This window comes from Gobio gobio (genome assembly GCF_949357685.1).
Source record: "Gobio gobio genome assembly, chromosome: 8".
In the NCBI taxonomy this organism is placed as follows: Eukaryota; Metazoa; Chordata; class Actinopteri; order Cypriniformes; family Gobionidae; genus Gobio; species Gobio gobio.
Genome location: NC_137114.1, coordinates 50,220,520 through 50,243,559, shown reverse-complemented (window position 1 = coordinate 50,243,559; position 23,040 = coordinate 50,220,520). Strand labels below are relative to the sequence as shown.

Sequence of the window (23,040 nt, the reverse complement as noted above, 5' to 3'; positions counted from 1 at the left end):
TTAATGTTAAACAGCTTAATCCTTCAATACTTTTTAAAACGTTATGTTACAGGTCCCGTACAGAGGGTTGTGTTGGCAGATTAGAAAGTCCCTGTGAAAACAGGAAAAGAAATGAGGAGACCGGAATGAACGTGTGTGTGTCGTTTCCAGTCTAAATATCTAAACAAAAAAAATCTTAAATCAAGATGAATTTACTCTAAGTGAAATGACAAGATATTGTTCTTGTTTTCTGGAAAATAACATCAAAATTAAATCTGAAATTAAATTATCTGCAAATTGGGTAAGAAAATAATCTTGTTTCTGTTTGGGACAGAAACATGAATCAAGATTTCAATCAGAAACAAGATTATTTTTATTTTTTATTAAAGAGGAGATTGAAGACATGAGTGATCCAGAACCATCCAGAATAAAACATGAAGATGCTGTCCATTCTTGATTCTTCATTGTTGACTGCTTTGGTAGATGCGGATTAATGTGCAGTATATGGATGATAAATGATAGATAAACATGCATCTCAATGATCATAACCTCCCAGCTGGCATTTTAACGTCGATTCACTGTTGAATCAACGTCAGGTGCCAGTGTTGGATAACCGTTGAATTTTGTTTAGATTTTGCAAATCTAATCAACGTTGAAATAGCAACGTCATTCCAATGTTACCTTTCTCAACATAGGTGAATTTGCCAACATTGAATCAATATTGATTTTAGTTTAGATTTTGCAAATCCAATCAACGTTCAAATTTCAACGTCACTATAAAGTAGGGCTGTCAAAAGATTAATCGCGATTAATCACATCCAAAATAAAAGTTTGTGTTTACATAATATATTTGTGTGTACTCTGTATAATTATTATTTATATATAAATACAAACACATTCATGTATATATTTAAGAAATATTTGCATGTATATACATTTATATAATTTATATTATATATAAATATTATACATTTTTCTTAAATATATACATGCTTGTGTGTGTTTTTATATATAAATAATAATTATACACAGTACACACACATATATTATGTAAACACAAACTTTTATTTTGGATGAGATTAATCGCGATTAATCTTTTTACAGCCCTACTATAAAGTCCTGCTTTTTAACATTGTTTATTTTGTAAAACTGTTTTAACTGCATTGAGGTGTTCAACAGTAACACCAAACACCTTGAAATGGATACATAAATACTAAGTTTGCAGATACGCAGTCGGCAAGGAAGAACCGAATTGGTCAAATCAGGACCAGGAAGATTAATAAAGACATTCCACTGACGTAAGAAACATGCTTTATTACATGGCTGCAAGTGTGCCAACATTTCACACAACATAATTTTACACATGTCGAAACTTTAACCTTCAGAAACACGGCCCAAACATTGAACATGGCTGGTTAAATCTTCCCTTCTTGTGACTTCTTTCTGCCACCGCCACCCATCCTCTCTGGTGCATATTTCAAGTATTTGGCCATGTATTCGTCTACTTTTGTTGTAGTTGTATCAAATGAGCTCAAGACAGCGTCGGTTGAGGGGGAAAAACAACACCAGATCAGTATTAGCAAACGCTAACCTAAATATAATTTTTTTTTGCAAATATCAACTTTTGTGGCCAATGTTTCAAGTATATAAAGTAGTATTTATCAACATGTAAGGTCATTTATAATCATGTGCTGGGGCGAGCAACAAAATGGAGTTGGTAGTAACCAGTGCTGCCGGTAGAGAAGTTAGTCTAGAACCCAGAATGGAGTATTATATATAATATTAGAGCATGCTCAGTAGAGTCATCCAACTAAAATAATTTATTTTGAATTATTATTCTGCTTACTATATTCAATTATTTAAAACATTGTTACAAAACTATTATGTTAAAGCAAACTCACCACAGATTATCTTGTAGAGACGGGTCTTCACGAAGGCAACTGTGGGATTACAAATTTTAGAAAGTACATTGCATTTAGCATTTTAGGTAAAAATGATGATATCAGATGAATTAGTCTGCTATGCAAATCTTCCAGACCTGTTTTTCTCTATTGTGTTTTAAATGAGTCAGATCACTGAGAGTCCACCTTTGGGAGCCCAGACATTGCCCCTTTTGTCTTTAATGGCTCTGGAATGGCTCTTGGAATTGGAGTTCCTGGCCAGCATTAGCATGCGAATAGCTATGCTGATTCAATGGGACTGGTAGGGATTTCATAGTAGGGTGTGTCCTTTACCTACACAACATATGCATTCCTTTGTTTGAATGTCTCCTCCTCTGCTGTATAACCACTCCCCCTAAAAATGTAGATAAATTGCCTTATTTTGTACTGTTAAATCAGACTGTTTTCGGACGACCAGCAGCACAGAAAGTTCTCATTAAAAATAATCACTTCTGTCTTAAATCCGACGTCTCCTGGTCTATTCTTCAAGAAACAAATGAAGTTCACAACACAACCTTCCCTCTTCTTTCTCTGAGGCTCATTATGGCCATCATTGTATTGGTCATAGTTCTGCCATGGAAAAAACAGATTTATATTAGAATATTATATTGCAGTCAAGTTCATTATGAAAATGTAGCAGAGAGTGAGTAAGTGGGTGTGTGGGGGGAGTGCATCACAGTAAACATAATCAGTATAAACTAGGGGTGTAACGGGACACAAAACTGACGGTTCGGTATGTACCTCGGTTTTGAAGTCACTGTTCGGTACGGGTTCAGTCCTGCAGTTTTACAAAATGGCTTATTTATTTTTTATTAAACAGTGGTTTACTGAAAAAATTGTGTGCCTGTCCTTAAATGGATTAAATTATAACTAAAAGTTTCTTAAAGATAATGCTGTAAACTATATAGGGAGCCCTTACTTGCACATTATTACTATAATATTAAAGGTTAACAACAGAGCCCAAACTATGAGTCTATATTCAGCTGATATACATGTTTAGTTATAGGATAATCAACACTCACATAACACAGTGTGCAAACATGTAAACTTCACATACGGCAGTTTTTGCATTAACTCCTAAATAAAATAGTTTTTTCTCCAATTCGTTGTTGAAATATAATCTTAGTGACTGTCATTTTCATGACAGATTTATCTAAACATAGCATTAAATAATCAAGACATCACTAACAGGTTAAGTAGAATTATATATATATATAGGCTAATATAGTGCATATATTTAGTGAAAGAGTTGATTTCTCTAGTGAATTAACAGCTGTGGACTGAATGACTTCTGACTCTGAGGTAAATGATGCTACAGGACATTGTTTACAAGCTGTTTGAAGTCTTTCAGTGAATGAAAAACTGATTGAGCGATTACACGACATATGATACGTTTCAGTAAGTGTTATCCTCAACATACCTTACGATATTAATTCATGTTTATTCTTCTGGAAGAGTTGATCGCGTTCACTCGCATGCCGCGGGCGCTTGAATTGATGCGCCTATACAGTGATCAGTCGACACATTAAAGAGCGTCAAAACGGCATTTATCGTTTGAATTTCGTGATAAAATTGACAGAATACTTAATATGTTGGTGTGGGAACTCGGATTGAAGTGTGTTCCGCGCTTAAAACAAGCCGACTGTTAAAGATTGCATTCGGAACCATTCGGTACACACGTGCACCGAACTGAAAGCCCTGTACCGAAACGGTTCGGTATGAATACGTGTATCGTTACACCCCTACTATGAACTAATGCAAAAAAGGAACAAAGTTACTTACGCAGCCATTGACATCTTCACATGGTCTGCAGCATCAACGCCTCCCAATCTCTTCAGATGTTTACTCTGAAAAGGAGCAACAAGAAATTAAAAATATAACCAGAAAAAGTGGTCAGTAGAGTCCAGACCTCCACAAAGCAGGCACATGATGATATGAGTGGCAATGATCATTTTATATATATATATATATATATATATATATATATATATATATATATATATATATATATATATATATATATATATATATATATATATATATATATATATATATCATGTGACATTTGTTGAGGTCTGTTCCAAAGATTTTCTTACATCTGGAAGATATGTAGTTCAGACTCTGCAGCTTCAGAGTGCTTCATTTATACTGACAATATTGTACTTTTGATCACATTTAAATTAAATACCTCCGTCCATGAGTGGAAGACCCTCAGGAACCCTCACCCTGTCTCTGAGAAAGGGATCTGGAAAGACTCTCTTGGCAAGGGCTGAACGATCTGGTTTAAAAAAATAAGGGAAATTGCTACAGCAGGTATTGCAATTCTAAGTTAAAATTATTTTTGAATTTTGTCGTCTCCTTTTTTTGTGGTACATCTGGGAGTGAAAATAAAAACTAAATATTTTTAAAACTGTTTTATAGAGAAAATCATTCAATTTGAAAACAAGTAATAAAAACATTCAATCAAATGAGGTAGGCAGTGCTCGTTTTTTAAATAATATCTTCCACAACAACATGCATTTCAATTTTACAAAAATGTTTTTGTTTGTTGTTGTTTTAAGGGTTACAGTTACTTTCAGATTCAAATAGATGGTTGGGTTAGGTATGGGGACAACTCGCCGTTGAAGGAGACTTTCAGGTTGTACATTTTCATATATCTGGAAAAGAAAAGGAAGAAGAATGTGAAATCTCACGTTCGACCAATAGAGACATCCCTAACACCCTAGCACACACAGCGGTTAGCGGTTAAACTAGTCTGTATGTACGTACACACACACACACACACACACGCCGGCTGCGGTTAAACCAGTCTGCCCATACACACACACACACGCACACAGAACGGCGGTTGGTGGTCTATGCACTACAGTTCTTCTCCGATCATGCCCAGCGAATGTCCCTTTGATGACAGGACTCAGTGCTGCCCTCCGATGTCTGGTAGAGCATAGAAAAAAAAATATCGAGCATGTGTCGAACGCGATCATCCGCGCGCATCCGTTGTGTAGTATACTTTGAAAGACGCGCGGACAGGGCAGTATTCTAAGTGAAGTATACCCGGGCCTTTAGCTAGCACTAACGGCGGTTCACGGTTAAACTAGTCTGCCCATACACACAATATTAATTAACACAACACGTATTAATATATGGGCCAGAGTCAGGCACACTCAAAATTTATTTAGGAATTTTCTAGTCATAAAATGTGACTTAAAAAACTTTGCTTATCGTTTGAGCTGTTACCCCCAAATTCAGTCCGAGCCGAACCGGTCCAGGGGCCTCATTTATAAACGTTGCGTACGCACAAAAGAAGGCGTACGCCGCTCTCTGCGCAATAATTGGTATTTATAAAAAGCAAACTTGACGGGAAAATGTGCGGTCCTTCACGCAAGCTCTGACCCAGGCGTACGCACAAAAATGGGTGAAATGAGAAATGGCGACACCGTCGGCAGATGGAAGAAACACGTGAAACTGTGTGAAACTGTTGACCGTTGTGTAAAAGAAATGGCAATACTGCCTCTCATAAATAACATGAAGACTTCACAAAGCAAGTATTACAATTAACAGCCTACACGAACACCCGTTTGATCGATCTGCAGTGTAAAACAAACAAAATCAAAACGGAAAAAAAAGTGAAATATGTTCTGCAATAATATTGGCATTTTATGCAATTCATCCTCATAAATAATATGGTAAACAGAACGAAATAATGTACAAAACTGATATTCTCGTCAATGTGTCCGTCTGGCGGAGCAGATATAGATGCAATTAGATAGACAGATAGATAGATAATTAGGGAGATATATAGATAAATAGATAGATAGATGTATTAATTGTCCACTGGGGAAAGTTGTTTTCATAGTAAAGATTTCTTCATCAGCTACGGGATCATGGTATTCATGCATATGCCTTTAGTTTGTTTTATTTTAGATAAAATAACATATGACGTATGTCTCAGCCATTCAGAAAGCTGCAAGAAATTACATTTGCACTGAACTATTTCCCATTTCCACGCAGAGAATAGGGATAGGGATTAATAGGGATTCCCCAATAATTGCCACCAGTCTCTCATCAAGAGGGGTCAGCTCCGGTGTCCCCTTTCCCCCACCCGTGGCAGACACACTCTGGCGATGGAGCGCTAGACGCTTTTTTGCCTCGACTTTGATGTCCGACCATTTCTTTTTTTTTTCGGCCACGGTCCGAGGTTGTGAGGCTACAGCATTTAGGCGTCTGCAACCTTTTGCCACTCAGGTGCCTTTTTGGCATTAGTAATGCCCACACTGTGTCACTCCAAAACATATTTTTCTCCTCTTTTCCACCTCGCCAACGATAATTTCTACTTCACATTGAAGTTACGTTTTTTTGATTTCCTCTCTGTATTTGCCATGATTTCGCAATCGATGAATATTAACTTGTGGGCGTTTCACGGACTATTTATGGGCAACTATGGGCGTGACATGAAGCCGCAAAAGCTGCGCTACATTTAGAATTGATTGTGATTTATTAAGGGAAAACTGCGTAGGATGTGCGTGCGCACGGTTTTATAAATCCGAATATTTCTGTGCGTACGCACGTCCTACGTTTCGTCCGTATGCCACTTCTGACGCAAATCCTACGCAAAGTTTTATAAATGAGGCCCCAGGTCGTCAGAAGAATCTGCTAGCCTGACGATGACGACACAGACCCACTTTGCGCATGCGCAAGCTTAAGCGGGTGTTGTCTGGAACCGTCAGAGCCAATAGAATCCAGTTCTAGTCACCGCCTTTGTGTGATGGACAACCACCGTCCTCCAATCAAGCCATACACCTTATTCATGTATCAACACTTTTTCAACAGTTAATTGATCAACATTGTTTGGATGTTGGAACAACGTTATTTTTCTACTGATATATTTCAACAAAATGTTTAAAGGTCCCATGGCATGAAATTTTCATTTTATGAGGTTTTTCAACATTAATATGAGTTCCCCTAGCCTGAATATTGTCCCCAAGTGGATAGAAATGTTGATCGGTGTAAACCCGAGTTCTGGCTGTCTTTCTCTGCCTTTGAGAAAATGACAGGCCAGACTAGCCAATCCTGAAGTCTCCTGGTTTGACGTCCAAGCAGGAACGGTTACCTCCCTTTCCTCCGCCCAGAGAATCTGGCACGCCCATGCAAACGCTCGAGAGATCATTGCTTGTGAACGAGTGAACGCTGGCAGTTTCTCAGTGTTTGGATGTACAAATGAAAACAGAAGTCTTTTTTCAGTTCCTTCTGATCTGTGATCAGTGATTTCTGATGTGTAGCTAATTATTTATTATTCGTGCACACTCAGCGGCTTCTCTCTCTCCCGACAGAACGGTGTTTTCGTGTTTTCTATCTTGTGAGTCAGTGTTTTTGTACGTCCTCGTCGCGTCTATCTGTTCTAAAATGCGCATACAGTCGTTTCTGCTCAACATCAGCAGAGTAACATCTTTAGAGATAAACCTCACACACGCCGAAGCTCAGGCTGCACTGACCGGTCGGCCTCCAACATCACCGACCCCCAGTACTGCATCTGGCCCACAGCGGAGGCGCCTTACGCGGCGCGAGATTAAGCAGAAGGGGGGTAAGCGTGAGCATATCCGGGCTAGGCAGCTTTCCCCACAATAAACTGGATTACATTCGATTAATGCTGTTGTGTCTTTGTTTGCGCTGTGTACTCAATGCGCGTCACTGACGCTTTTCATATGATAGGAACATATCTAAAAATAATGCTATTATCAACACTTACTCGTAACTCGTTCATCTCGACAGCTGTAATGGTACTTTGCATGTGTTACAAAGTTGGTAATAATGATGAAGACAGACTCGGTGTGGCTGCATGGGACTCGTGTTTATTCAGAACTCTCGGATACAAACACAATAAACTCGTGCTGACTGACAGCGCTCTCATAACTCAGTAGTTACTATAAATAACTTTGTTAGCAATCGCTGAGGCTCTGGTACATTACCTAGCAAGCAATAGCCGTCATTTCACTGTCTAGGCTAACTATAGACCCGATATAGTCCGGCTATGAGTAGCCCACTTTTAGCCAAAATAACCTTGAATTTGGTTACATGTAATTTTTGCCCAAATAACTTGTGAGATGTATGATATTCCATCATGTAAGCAAACTCAACCATGATTACAAGGTGTTTGGTTTCATTTCTTTAACATGTTCTATGCGTAGGCTGTGCGTAGACACGATTTAGCCCCTATACAGACTGGCTATTTGTAGCCCACTTTTAGTCAAAAGACAAAACTGATTAATTGTAGTTTTTGGCAATGTAGCGCATGATATTGTTGATATCCCATCATGTTCGCAATGTCAGTAATATCTGCAAGATGTGTCATTTCATGACGTCTATCAGTAGCCACGATTTAGCTCTGAATTGGACGGGCTACGTGTAGTTTGCTTTTAGCCCACCCATTTGTAAACATTTGAATTAGTATTAGCTTTGCTGTCCCGCATAACATTCACTTAAATTGTATCGTATCAAATAATATCATAGATATTACTGGTCTCTCTACCATTTTAAGTTAAATAAAAAATGTAATTACAACTCTCAACCGCTAGATGGCAACTGTATCCTGTACTACTGGCAAACGGCAGATATCGCGAAAAACATTTCTGTCGTGTCAGTTTGATGGGGTTTTTTTTACACAAGAGGAGGAGAACAACAACGGGCAACAGCAAACATTAAAGGACATTCTTTGGCCTTGTAAGTATCTGTTTTTTTAGTTTTGACGTGTTCATTGAGTACATTATTTGTTATCATGTGTAGGAACCGTGAGATTTTAGCTAGTAATTGTAGAATAAGCCATGTCGTGGTTAGCTTAACATGCTACATGTACCTGTAGGTACCTCCAAGGGGATAAACATGAAACATGTGCAACCTATTAAAATTTGTTATGAAAGCCACAAATATACTTTTACTCTTTGGATCATTATATGAAAATGTGTTTTTAACTTGGCAAGGCAAATTTGTATAGCACATTTCAACAAGCCAAAAGTGCTTTACATAAAACATAAAATCAACATTGGGTAATGTATAAAAACATTTAAAAACACTTTAAAATAGTTCAATAGAAAATAAAAACATGATAAAATAGGAGAGTAAACGTTACAGTGGAGTGTAAGAAATGTATCATCATTATTCCTTTTCCAGTTAATAAAAGGCAGCGGCAAACAATAAAGTCTTAAACCTTTATTTTAAATAATTAAGAGTTGCTGCAGAACTGCAGTTCCCTTTCAGTTGGTCACGTTCGACGTACGTCGGAACTGACCGACGAATTGGGATCTGTTTCCAGAGACCGACCTACTTCGAGTGATTAAAACATATTCCACGCACCGCCCCGCAGCGCGGGTATAAATACAGAAGTGGAATACCGCAACACTGCTTTTTAACTTCGGAGCCGAACGGTTTGCTGTATCAAGCTGTTTCTACGAAGAGTGTTTAGACGAGTCTCGAGGAGGATCGCTCTCTTACCTGGGTGCTGGTGTGACGGCGCGAGTCAGCGAGTGGCCGCTGCAACAAAAACTTGTTCCTGTGTTGGTTGGCAGGGCGTTTCCGTTCTTTGAGTGCTCACACGCAGGCTTGCCATCGGACTGCTGTGAGCCGCGGCCATCTCCCTGAGTGCTTCAGCACTTCTAAAAGAGCATTTCCTTCTAAAAGAGCAACGCGGTTTGACCCTGCGTCTTTTTCAAGATGTCACTCAAACCGTGTGTTTCTGGATGCGGTTGTTTCCTGTCCTCATTTGACGGCCACGATCTCTCTCGCATATAAACATGTGAGATTGCTTTCGTGGGTGATCCATGCTCTCTCAGGAGAGCATGGTCACGTCGGCGCGTTGTTCGTCTCACCTTTCTCGTAAGGGCTGAGCGTTCAGCGCACCGTGTGCCGTCTCGCGCTGGCTGATAGCGGGGGTTGTCACGGCAACCCAGCGTGTCACTCGGCGCTCTGATGCGCGGTCGAGACTATGAAACCTCAAACGGGGTTGAGTCCCTTCGCTTATTCCCCGATCTAGTTTCTTTTCTGGGGCCCCAGAAAAGGATTACTTTGGCTAATAAGCGCTGGTGACCTGAGGATTACAGTGGGGCTTCCCCGCCGGGTACATCTCTCAGATCGGGCCCCCACTCCTCTATCGCATCACGAGCATGCTGAGACTTTGTTTGTGGGTGGTTCATGTTCTCTCACGAGAACATGACCACGTCGGCGTGTTGTTCACCTTGCTCTTACATAGGGGCTAGATTGTTCAGCGCGCCGTGTGCCGTCAAGTCTGACGGCCACGCTCATTGTCTCACATACCTGCTGGTAGCTTACAGATGGGATTGCTGGTCCTTTTTTGAAAAAAAAAAAAAAAAAAGGATCTAGCGCTGGCGGAGGACAGATGTCAATTGCTGCATCGGAGAGAGGGCTGTTATGCGCTGGAAATGATAATGCTGAGTTTCCCACTATAATGGTGTGTGCTCATGCTGAATCAGATTCAGAGTTGACAGCAAACTATTTGGTGTCAAAATATGGAACACCAAAAGGGCCATAACCTGTATAAGTTTTTCCCTCTCTCACTGCCCTCTGTCCTGCATGCATGAGGGTAGTCCCGACCCAGGGGTTATGCAGGAACTGCGTGCGGTGATGGACCTCGCTCTCCGGGTGACGGAAGTCACTGCACGCTCCCTGGGTCAGGCGATGTCCACACCAGTGGTCCAGGAAGCTGGGGCTAAACCTGGCAGATATGCGTGAGCCCGACGAAGTTCGGTTCCTCAACGCCCCTGTCTGTCAGGCTGGCCTCTTCGGCGACGCCAACGAGAACTTCGCCCAGCAGTTCTTGGTGGCCCAGAAGCAGACGGAGGTGGCAAAAATTTTTTTTTTTAAAAACCTGCCCCGACGACCAGCTGCTGCCTACACCCAGTCGTCAGCCGCAGCACCTGCATCTGCTTGTCGCCGAGGGCGCCACCCTGCGTCCGCCTCCACCCAGGCAGCAGGTGGCCGGGCGCAAGGGAGGCGCCCAACCCGTCCTGGGGGTCCCGCGAGCCTGCTAGCAAGCACAAGGGCAAGAGACCCTGAAACGGGCAGCCCAGCGAGAGAGGAATTGCTTGGGGAGACGGTGTCCGCACCCCTCCCTCCCCCGGAGGAGGACCGGGGGGAGAATATTTTTTTGGTTTCGGTCCTGCCACTGGCTCCCCGGAGTCCAGCGGTACCCACATTCTGAGAGCAGATCCTTCCCTCCCTGAGCCCCGAGAGGGACAGGTTGGCAGTGTGCGATGCCCCCGGGCCTTGCCACTCCTTTCCTCCCCTCTCACCCCTCGCCAGGGGGCAGCAGATTGGGCACCGAGGACGCCCCCGGGCCTTCTCACCCACTCTCTGCCCCACCTGGAGTATTCAGGCAACACTCCGGGCCGCCTCCGGGCCTCCCGAGTCGGGTCTGAATACTCCACCTCGCTGCCTCACCCCGGGTACGTCTGTGGTGCCGTTGGTCCCGCTAGTTCGGTCTCTGGGGGCCTGGTTAGGTCTCCCCAGGCCGTCTCGCTGGCTCATCCGTACCATCAGACTCGGCTATGCGATTCAATTCGCATGCCGGCCTCCCAAGTACAGGGGCATCCTCTTCACCTCCGTGCGGAGCAGCGATGCCCATGTCTTACGGTCCGAGATCGATGTCCTGCTGGCCAAGGGCGCGATCGAGCCGGTTCCTCCTGCCGATATGAGGTCGGGGTTCTACAGCCCCTACTTCATTGTACCCAAGAAAGGGGGTGGGTTAAGGCCAATCTTGGACCTGCACATTCTGAATCGGGCCCTGCACAAGCTCCCGTTCGAAATGTTAACGCAGAAACGCATTTTCCAATGCATCCGTCCCCGAGAGTGGTTCGCAGCGATCGACCTGAAGGACGGGTACTTTCATGTCTCTATCCTTCTTCGACACGGCCGTTCCTACGCTTTGCGTTCGAGGGGAAGGCATATCAGTACAAAGTCTTGCCCTTCGGGCTGTCCCTGTCGCCTCGCATCTTCACGAAGTTCGTCGAGGCAGCCATTGTTCCGCTCAGAGAACGCGGCATTCGCTTACTCAACTATCGCGACAACTGGCTTATACTCGTCCAGTCTCGGGAGCAGTTGTGCGAACACAGGGACATGGTGCTCAGTCACCTCAGCCCGTTGGGACTTCGGGTCAACCGAGAGAAGAGCAAACTCTGCCCCGCGCAGAGGATCTCTTATCTCCGTATGGAGCTGGATTCGGTCAGCCGGACAGCGCACCTCACTCCAGAGCTCGTCTGGTCAGTGTTGAACTGCTTGAATACGTTCAAAGGCAGGACAGCGGTCCCACTGAAATTCTTTCAGAGGCTCCTGGGGCATATGGCATCTGCAGCCGCGCTAACGCCGCTCGGATTGCTTCATATGAGACCGCTTCAACGCTGGTTGCACGACCGAGTCCCGAGATGGGCGTGACAGAGCGGTCAGTACCGGGTCTTTGTTACTCCTTACTGTCGCCAAAACTTCAGTCCGTAGTCAGACCCCTCGTTTCTCCGGGCCGGAGTGTCCCTAGAACAGGTGTCGAGGCATGCTGTGGTCTTCACGGATGCCTCATCCACGGGCTGGGGGGCCACGTACAATGGGCACGCAGTTTTGGGTCTGTGGACGGGGCCCCAACTGCGTTGGCATATCAATTGCCTAGAGTTACTGGCAGTACGTCTTGCCCTGGCCCGGTTCAAGAAGCCGCTTCGGGGCAAGCACGTACTGGTCCATTCGGACAGCACTGCGGCCGCTGCATACATCAGCCGTCAGGGTGGTCTATGCTCCCGTTGCATGCTCCGGCTCGCCCGCCATCTCCTCCTGTGGAGTCAGAAGTTTGTGAGGTCACTTCGTGCCATTCACATCCCAGGTGTGCTGAACCAGACAGCCGACGAGCTCTCTCGCCAGTCGACACCTCGGGGCAAATGGCGACTCCACCCCCGGAGCATCCAGCTGATATGGGTCCACTTCGGAGTTGCACAGGTAGACCTGTTCGCTTCTCCGGACTCAACCCATTGCCAGTGGTACTACACGCTGACCGGAGGTACCTTAGGCACGGATGCACTGGCGCACAGCTGGCCCCGGGACCTACGCAAATATGCGTTTCCCCCAGTGAGCCTTCTCGCACAGACACTGTGGGGGTAGAAGTGGGGGTAGACACAGGGAGGATGAGGAGCAGGTCTTGTTAGTTGCGCCCTACTGGCCCAACCAGACCTGGTTCCCAGAACTCACACTCCTCGCGACAGCCCCTCCCTGGCCGATCCCCCTGAGGAAGGACCTGCTTTCTCAGGGGCAGGGCACTCTATGGCACCCGCGTCCAGACCTCTGGAATCTCCATGTCTGGTCCCTGGACGGGACGCGGAGGTTCTAGGTGGCCTACCACAAGCAGTGTTAGACACCATCGCTTCAGCTAGAGCCCCCTCTATGAGGCGCCTCTACTCTCTGAAGTGGAACCTGATCGTCGAGTGGTGCTCTTCCCACCGGGAAGACCCCCGAAGGTGTTTGATTAACGTTGTGCTTTCCTTCCTGCAGGATGGGCTGGAGCGAAGGTTGTCTCCCTCTACCCTCAAAGTATACGTGCAGCAATAGCGGCGTATCACGATGCAGTAGACGGTAAATCCTTAGGTAAGCACGACTTAATCGTCAGGTTCCTCAGAGGTGCGAGGAGACTAAATACTCCTCGTTCTACCTCGTTACCCTATTGGGACTTAGCCCTGGTGCTCAGAACACTTCAGGGTCCTCCATTTGAACCTTTGCAGTCTGTTGAGCTAAAAATCCTGTCCATGAAGACAGTTCTCCTGATTGCATTGGCTTCAATCAAGAGGGTAGGGGACCTGCATGCACTCTCGGTCGACGAATTGTGCCTAGAATTCGGGCCGGCCAACTCTCACGTTGTCCTGAGACCCCGGCCTGGATACGTGCCCAAGGTTCCTACCACTCCCTTACGGGACCAGGTGGTGAACCTGCAAGCGCTGCCTTCGGAGGAGGCAGACCCAGCCCTAGCTTTTTGTCCCGTCCGCACTCTTCGCATTGACCAGACTCAGACTTCAGATCTTCATCTGTTACGGAGGCCAGCAGAAGGGAAAGGCTGTCTCCAAGCTGAGGTTGGCCCACTGGATAGTGGATGCCATTGTCTTGGCTTACCAGTCCCAAGACGTACCTTGCCCGTTCGGGTTGCGAGCACACTCAACAAGGAGTGTTGCTTCTTCCTGGGCGTTGGCTCAAGGCGCCTCGCTGACAGATATATGTAGAGCTGCGGGCTGGGCGACACCTAACACGTTCGCTAGATTTTATAGCCTCCGTGTAGAGCCGATATCTTCCCGCATTCTCGCCCCCAGTGGCCAGCAGCGCTAAGTGCCCGTTCTAGTGTCGGCTTGCATACGCCACTCCCGCCCTCTGGGCTGGATACGTGCGTCTATTCTGCTCCAGTTGTGTTCCCCGGAAACGGCTAACCCTGTGAGTTCCTCCGTCACCCCTTCGGTGTCAGATGTGGTGGCCGTCTGATGCCAGGCCTGCACCCGTATGCTTGTGGAATGTGTGTGTAGGCTGGGTTCCATATGTTGCAGTCCCCTCACGGCTACCCCATATGTGTATTCTCCACGGTACGAGCTACCCTACTCGGCTAGCCCCGTGTCTTTCCCTCGACAGAGCTTCCTCTGTCGTCTCTGGGTGTGTTCTTCCCCCCCTGGAACCAGGTTGGGTCCACTCCAGAGACTGCCATTTGTTGCACTACCCTGTTAGGTTAGTCCTTATGTGTATTCCACCTCTCCTTCCATTGAAGGATGTGGCTCCGCAGCGTACCATCTCCCGAGACGGGCACGCTTTCCCAGCGTTATCCAATAGTCACACTGAGTGGGTCTTGCAGGAACAGCAGTGACTGTCCTTCCCTGCCCGGAGCCCTGACTCACACTCTAACATAGGAGTGGTCCAGCGAGCTCATGCAGGGCGCTGGAAGGGCCAGCCTCCTGGCGTGTTGGTAGGGATCCCAATTCGTCGGTCAGTTCCGACGTACGTCAAACGTGACCGACTGAAAGGGAACGTCTCGGTTACGTATGTAACCCTCGTTCCCTGAAGGAGTGAACGGAGACGTACGTCCCGTCGCCAGGTGCTGTGCTTCAGCTGAAGGCCGAGTCCCTTATCTCGGCTCCTCAGTTGAAAAGCAATGTTGCGGTATTCCACTTCCGTATTTATACCCGCAATGCGGGGCGGTGCGTGGAATATGTGAACCGCATGCCATACCGCATACGTCTCCGTTCCCTCCTTCAGGGAACGAGGGTTACATACGTAACCGAGACGTTTTCTGTGAGTTTGTTCCAGATAAATTGTGCAAAAAAAAAAAAAAAAAACCTGAATTCTGCTTCTCCATGTTTAGTTTTGACTCTGGGGACAGAAAGCAGACCTGTTCCAGATGACCTGAGAGGATGGTTCATAATGCAGCCGAAGATCAGAAATGTACTTTGACCTTAAACCATTCAATGCTTTAAAAACCAGCAATAGTATTTTAAAATAAATTCTTTGACAGACAGGAAGCCAGTGTAAAAACCTCAGAACTAGAGTGATGTGATCTACTTTCTTGGATTTCAATCACTAGGTTGATTGAAAATGATCCAGCAATCAGTCAACAAAGCACAACAATAAATATACAGAACACTTACATGCACAGCACATTGCACACACACAGGAATAAAATCAGCTTTCCCAATTGTCTATCTCGTTGTGTTAATGCAACTTGGTGGCTAAAACATGTTTAAAACCCAAAAATGAAAATTTACTCCCCTTCAAGTTTTTTCTTTCGTCTGTTGAACACAAAATATATTTTGAAGAATGTGGGTAATCAAACGTATTTATTTTCCTACTATGAAAGTCAATGGCTATCAAATGTCTGGTTACCAACATTCTTCAAAATATATATATATTTGTGCGTGTTCAACAGAGGAAAGAAACCCATGCAGGTTTTAAACAACTTGGGGTGAGAAAAGGATGGCTCTCTCTTTAAACATGCCACACACATGTATCTAAAGAGAATGACTTTGTCACAATTACTGTAAATAAAGTAAAACATTATGATGTCAACAACGCTTTTCTTGTGCAATATTTTGCAGATGCCGTGATGACCGACTTCCCAGCGGCAACAGAGTTTGGGTTAAGGAATGCAATAAAGCCAACAATGATGTTTTATAAACCATCAAAAGGGTTAACTTTATATTTTGTCATTCTTTATATTTTTTGTATTATTTTACGTTGTTAATATTCCATATTTCTTATCCTAATTTTATATTTAATTGTATTTTTAACATTTTATTTGGTCATTTTTATGTTTTGATCCTTTTTGTATTATCTTAAGTTGTCTATGTTGTTTATGTTCTTTTTCTAAATAAAACTTTATATTTAATTTGGATGGATTGTTATTTATGAAAACCTGTTATATTTGAGTGAAAAGAATCCTTTAGCCATGTTGTTGTCTTTTAGATGTTAATGTACTAGTAGTCACTAGTCATTCATTAGCCGTCTAATTGATGACTAGTCTATTCTTGGGCTATGATTAGACGTCTATTAGATTTTCACTGACAGTCCAAATTCAGCCTTGTTTTAGCCTAGACCCATATTTGCTGTCTATTAGACGCATATATGTAGTCGTTCAATAGCCTTCTTTTCTTGGGCTATGATTAGACGTCTATTAGATTTTCACTGACAGCCTAAATTTAGCCTTGTTTTAGCCTAGACGTCTGGGCTGTGTTTTGACGGCTATTAGACGTCTTTTAGACGCAAAATTGCTTGCTGGGTAGTGATGTCCGGTTCGCGAACGATCTTTCTTTTGAACCGGTTCTTTTTAGTGAACCAAATCAGTTCACCAAATCGGACTGAATTGTTCTAAACAGTTCGGGTCTCCAGTCAGCGCTGATCCATAATTTACTAAAGTTACTAACTTTCTGACATGAGTGACAGTCCCTCCGACTAGAAATAGACTAATAACCTGAAGTATATGCTGTAACTACAACAGTTCACTGAACTAAGACTGACAGAACTTATGAGAAGTGAACTCCGGTCCATCCGTCTCTCTGGCAGCAGCTCGTGCCTGCTCGTGCCTCGTAGACCTCGTTAAACCACGCCCCCTCCGCTCATTTCAAATGCAAAGATGTCAGCCAACCACAACAGTGGGCGTTTTTACTGAAGTCTCACAGCAGGTGAAAAATCATACTAACAATATAAGTACACCTCAGGAAACATAAAATAATAGAAAAATGCCATGCCATGGGACCTTTAAAAGTCATGGTTGTAAAAAGAGTGTTGATTTGATGTACAAGTAAATTTTTTTTGGATATTTCTATGTTGAATCCATAGTGAGTTCACAACACCATTTCAACTAGTTGGTGTTCAACGTTGTTTTGACGTTGAATTAATGTTTTTTCATAAACTGACATTATTTCAACTGATTCTAACTTGATGTGGATTTTAGACCAGGTGGAAGGGAAACAGCAAAGACAAGAACTGAATGAAGAGGAGGAGGAACATCATAACTTTAAAACTCAAAGAACAAAAGCCAAAAAGCTGCACACCTGCACTCAGTGTGGAAAGAGTTTTACATGTAAAGGAAACCTTAACAAACACATGATAATTCACACTGGAGAGAAACCGTATACATGCACTCAGTGTGAAAAGAGTTTCACAGAAAAAGGAAGCCTTAAAAAACACACAGTGATTCACTCTGGAGAGAAACCATTTCACTGTGATCAGTGTGGAAAAGATTTTATTTCGTCATCAAATCTAAAACAACACCTGACAGTTCATTCAGATGAGAAGCCTCATGTGTGTTCTCTCTGTGGAAAGAGTTTTTCAAGGCTGGATAATTTTAAACTGCACCAGAAAACACATTTACATTTTACATTTAGTCATTTAGCAGACGCTTTTATCCAAAGCGACTTACAAATGAGAGCAAAAGAAGCAATTAGAACGTCTCGGTTACGTATGTAACCCTCGTTCCCTGAGGAGGGAACGGAGACGTACGTCAGTGACTGACGAATGGGGGTTTCGCCTAGAAGCCAATTAAATGAAGTGGAGTGGAATGAAGTGACTGACGAATGGGGGTTTCGCCTAGAAGCCAATTACCTTCGAGGTGTTTAACAGCGCCCAATGGCGTGCCAATGCCATGGGCATGCGGAATTTGCATGCGTAACTCCGCCCCACCTCGTGGGTATATACGGAAGTACGCTAGCAACATCGCATTATGTATCTGCTGCGGAGCCAAGATCTGAACTCCGCGTTCCAGCAGCACAGCTGACGTGGCTAAGGAACGTACTTCTCCGTTCCCTCCTCAGGGAACAAGGGTTACATACGTAACCGAGACGTTCCCTTTCGTTCAGTCACTCCGACGTACGTCAGTGACTGACGAATGGGGGTTCCAGTATAATCGCGCCACTCAGCTGTCATCCAGTGCCCTGCGTAAGTGTGAGATCCCGCCACTTAAGGCCGTAGGACTCCCACTTATCACAGGATTACCAAGGTACACTGGGAAGCATATCCCAGTGAGGGAATGCCAATGATGCCTACCCGTGGGGAGGACTTAGAGAGTACACATATGACCCGCTGTGGGCTGCATATGGGAAACTCTAGGGTACCAGCCGAAGGTGGATTTTTAACCCTAGGGGTGGCAGGGGCTTGCCAAGGGAAAGACACCTGCTCACTGAGGAGGCTTATGGTGGAAATACTCGTGTGGGGGTTGCCGGAGGGGAACCATGCACACGGGGCACCTGGCCGGACATGAGGGTCTGGGCTCGAAAGGGCAGACTGAACTGATGTCGGCGTCGACAGTGCTGGAGGAGCTCAGGGCTCTCGGGGAGCTCACCTGAGGAGAATATCGCACGTATCCAGTCTGTGGAGTGGAGTGGCGAGCAAGCGAAGACACCAGAGCATGGTCCGTTACCGGCCCCTCGGGGGGGGCGAGTACATAGTCAGACACTGGCTCCACTCGGAGATTGTAGAATCTGGCGAATGTGTTAGGTGTCGCCCAGCCTGCAGCTCTGCAGATGTCTGTTAGCGAGGCGCCATGCGCTAGAGCCCAAGAGGAGGCCACACTCCGGGTGGAGTGTGCCCTCACACCAAGGGGACATGGTCGACCTTGCTGCTGGTAAGCCAAAACAATGGTGTCCACTATCCAGTGCGACAACCTCTGCTTTGAGAGAGCTCTTCCCTTCCGCTCTTCCACCATAACAGACAAGAGCTGGTCTGAGGTCCTGAAACACTGCGTCATGTCTACGTAAGCGCGGAGGGTGCGTACTGGACAGAGCAATGCCAAGGCTGGGTCTGCCTCCTCCAAAGGCCTGCGAGTTAGCCGGCCCGAATTCTCAGCACGCTTCGTCAACCGAAAATGCCTGCAGGTCCCCGACCCTCTTAACGGAGCCCAATGCGGTCAGCAGAGCAGTCTTCATCGACAGGAACTTAATATCAACTGACCACAAAAGCTCAAAGGGAGGCCTCTGCAGAGTTCTTAAAACTACTGAGAGGTCCCAAGAGGGTACGAAAGGAGAGCGAGGAGGATTCAGTCTCCTCGCCTCCCACAGGAACCTGATGATCAGGTCGTGCTGACTTACCTTTTTGTTCTCCAAAAGATCATGGTGGGCAGATATTGCGGCCACATAAACTTTGAGGGTGGAGGGAGACAGCTTTCGCTCCAACCCCTCTTGGAGAAACGAGAGCACGGACCCGATCGGGCATTTCCAGGGGTCTTCTTGGCGAGAAGAGCACCAGGTGATGAAGAGGTTCTACTTCAACGCATAGGCATGCCGAGTGGACTCTGCCCTAGCGGAAGTGATAGCCATAGGTGGCAGGCCACTCAAACCTGCCGCGTCCCATCCAGGAGCCACACTTGGAGGTTCCACAGATCGGGACGCGGGTGCCATAGGGTGCCCCGTCTCTGAGTGAGGAGGTCCGGTCTCAGAGGAATAGGCCAGGGAGGGGCTGTCGCAAGGAGTATGAGTTCGGGGAACCAGGTCCGGCCGTGCCAGTACGGGGCGACCAGAAAGACCTGGTCCTTGTCCTCCCTCATCTTGCACAAGAGAAGTGCGAGTAGGCTCACTGGGGGGAACGCATATTTGCGTAGGCACCGCGGCCAGCTGTGCGCCAGTGCATCCGTGCCGAGCGTGCCCTCGGTCAGGGAATAGAACAGGCTGCAGTGGGAAGAGTCGTGGGAGGCAAACAGATCTACCTGCGCGTCCCCGAACTGTTCCCAAATCAGCTGGACTGACTGGGGATGGAGACTCCATTCTTCCGGGAGAGGCTGAAACCGTGAGAGCTCGTCGGCTGCGAGGTTCAGGACTCCCGGAATATGGACAGCACGAAGGGACCTCAGGCGCTTCTGACTCCATAAAACGAGATGGCGGGCGAGTTGAGACATATGGTGTGAGGGGCACGGTTAACGGCTGCATCCTGACAGAGGAGACCAGGGAAGGACGTGCGGTCCACTGGGGTCCGCTCTGAGAGGAGGCTGGCGACAGAGAGGGATGCGAGTAGCGGGACCCGAGGGTGGCGCGCACCGTCATCACCGGTCTCTGGGTGCTCAGGGATGGGAGTGTCAGTTCTTTCTTTAACCACATTAGGGTGCTGCTGACCCGGGGGCCAGCAGCTGAACAAAAGATTCTCCCCCCGGCCCTCCACTGGAAAGAACTGCCCATCTCTGAGCAGTCCGCGTCAGGAGCTTAGCCGCTTAGCCTGGCGTATCTTTGCGGGCTGCGGGGCTGGAGCGGACTGGGACGCCTTCCTGCGGCTACCTCTGTGCGGCCCGGGTGGAGGTTGAGGGAGCCGCAGGAGGGCGCCCTCGGCGGCGAGCAGGCTGAGGCAACTGCGCGGGCGGTGGGGTGGAGGCAGCAGCTGACCGCCGGGGCAGTATGTGTTTTATGGCCTCAGTCTGCTTCTGAGCCGCCGAGAACTGTTGGACGAAGCTCTCGACCGCCCCGCCAAATAGCCCATCCTGGGATATGGGAGCGTCGAGGAACCGGGTTCGCTCGCCGTCGCGCATATCAGCCAGGGTGAGCCATAGTTGTCTCTCCTGGACCACATTTGTGGACATTACCTGACCCAGGGAGCGTGCGGCCACCTTCGTCGCCCAGAGAGTGAGGTCGGTGGCGGCACGCAACTCATTGCTGAGTCCTGGATCAGCCCCACCCTCGTGCAGGTCACACAGCAACTTGGCTTGGTAAGCCTGAAGAGTTGCCATGGCATGCAAAGAAGCGGCGGCCTGCCCCGCAGCTCTATAGGTCTTCGCCACCAGGGATGACGAAAACCTACAGGCTTTGGAGGGGTGCTTTGGGTCGCCGCGCCAGGTCGAAGCACTCTGCGGGCAGAGTTGCATCGCAACAGAGCATTCGACTGGGGGGACCCCAGTGTACCCACGAGCCGCTGCTCCATCGAGGGCGGTGAAGGCGGAAGAGTTCGCCGAATGGTCACGGGAAGACGACGGGTTCTTCCAGGACCGCGAGATCTCTAAATGCACCTCGGGGAAGAAAGGAATTGGAGGGGTGGCAGCACAGCCGAATCATCATCCTCAGATGACTCCAGCCCACTTTGTGATGCGGCGATAGACATCTCTTCATCCTCCGCCGCACCAAACGCCACAGTCGGGACGGCAGGAGCCGGCCCCGATGTAGACGCCTGGACACGGACCGGGTCAGGTGCATGAGAGGGGGGTGTGGGCCGAGGCATGAGCGTCGGAGCTTTGTTCCACACCGTCACCCTCAGGTCACCCTGGCCACCAGCCAAAGTGGAGACCGCAGATTGGGGTGTGGCAGAGGGGACTCTCGCTCCGGCATCCACACGGAGTTCACGGAGTCTCGACCGTAACACAGAGATGGCCATGTTCCCGCAGAGAGAGCATGAGTCATCCACGAGCGCCGCTTGAGCGTGCTGAAAGCCCAAACATGTCAAACAGCGCTCGTGCCCGTCGAAAGGCTGCAAAGATCTACCGCACCCAGAAGTGCACGGGCGAGACATCCTGAAAAGGACGTGCCACGCGCAAGCTCTTTTTGTGAGAGGAAGCCTCGCAGTTGATGCCAAAGCGCTGAGGGAAACACACACCAGCTGTCAAACGGACCACTGCGCAGATCAGCAGGCAGGAAGTATGCGATCACTGGAATGCGCCCTGAAACAAATTATCTTGTCTTTCATACTTTCACACATACTTTCATTAAAGCATACTTCACTCACATGGATACAAACCAAAACGATTAGAAACTGGAAATAAATAATACAAAAGCATAATTAAATACAACATATAAATAAAGATTTTGTTTTTCAACAACCAACAAATGCATTGTCTCCATCTTTCTTTATATTAATGTATTGAAAGTGTAGTAAGAATACAGATTCCTCTGTGATAGAAAATTATAGGCTCTTTTAGTTTACTAAACATGTTTACCGTTTCAAATAAATCATCCAGACATACAGCCATCGCATATCCTAGTATATTTATGCAGATACGTCTTATCAATTGTCTGTTCTCCCGCATATTACAGTTACAAGTTTGCCCCTGATGGCCTTACATCAGAATTTTATAACGTTTTTATAGACTAAATTCCTGTTAGCGGTATATGAGGAGGATTTCTGCCTACATCAATCAGACAGTGTCATCACGTCAATCCCTAAACCTCAAAAAGATAAACTATTATTAGAAAATCTCATTATTAATTGTAAAATAATGGCAGCAGTTCTTGCAAAATGTATGCAAAATGCTTTTAATGAGGAAGTAATTAATGTGGATTCATGAAAGGCCGCCATATTTCCTCCAATATTCGTTTATTATTGATTTAGTACAATAGCAATTTACTAAATGTAACCCTTTCATACTTTTTCTAGACTGTACTGTGGTAGCAATAGCTCTATTAAACTTCCTAATTTAAAATGCTTGAAATTCTTTTACACACAAGCTGAACCAAAACACTGGATTTTTAATGCCACATTTACCAATGCTTTAACACCATATGTCAGAACAGATAACACCTTGTTCTAAACCTAATATAGGCTAAAGTCAAGGTAAACAGCTGTTTATATTGGGAATTGAAACAAAGATATCCCCTGTTTTTATTGCATTTGTTACTGAGAATGCACAGACATCAAGAATCAGAAAAGTGCT

At 46.1% G+C, this 23,040-nt stretch overlaps 2 long non-coding RNA genes across 2 annotated transcripts; both read right to left on the bottom strand.

The window, feature by feature from the left end:
* Positions 1–1,359: 1,359 nt before the first annotated feature.
* On the bottom strand, positions 1,360–2,130 carry LOC307130011. The gene is made up of 3 exons (XR_013816990.1): positions 2,018–2,130; positions 1,881–1,919; positions 1,360–1,480 (listed from the first exon to the last, which is right to left on the bottom strand). It is a non-coding gene; the product is annotated as an uncharacterized lncRNA (long non-coding RNA).
* A 220-nt stretch (positions 2,131–2,350) lies between these two features.
* Positions 2,351–4,203, bottom strand: LOC307130008. The gene is made up of 3 exons (XR_013816988.1): positions 4,108–4,203; positions 3,702–3,766; positions 2,351–2,489 (listed from the first exon to the last, which is right to left on the bottom strand). It is a non-coding gene; the product is annotated as an uncharacterized lncRNA (long non-coding RNA).
* Between the last annotated feature and the right edge of the window lie 18,837 nt (positions 4,204–23,040).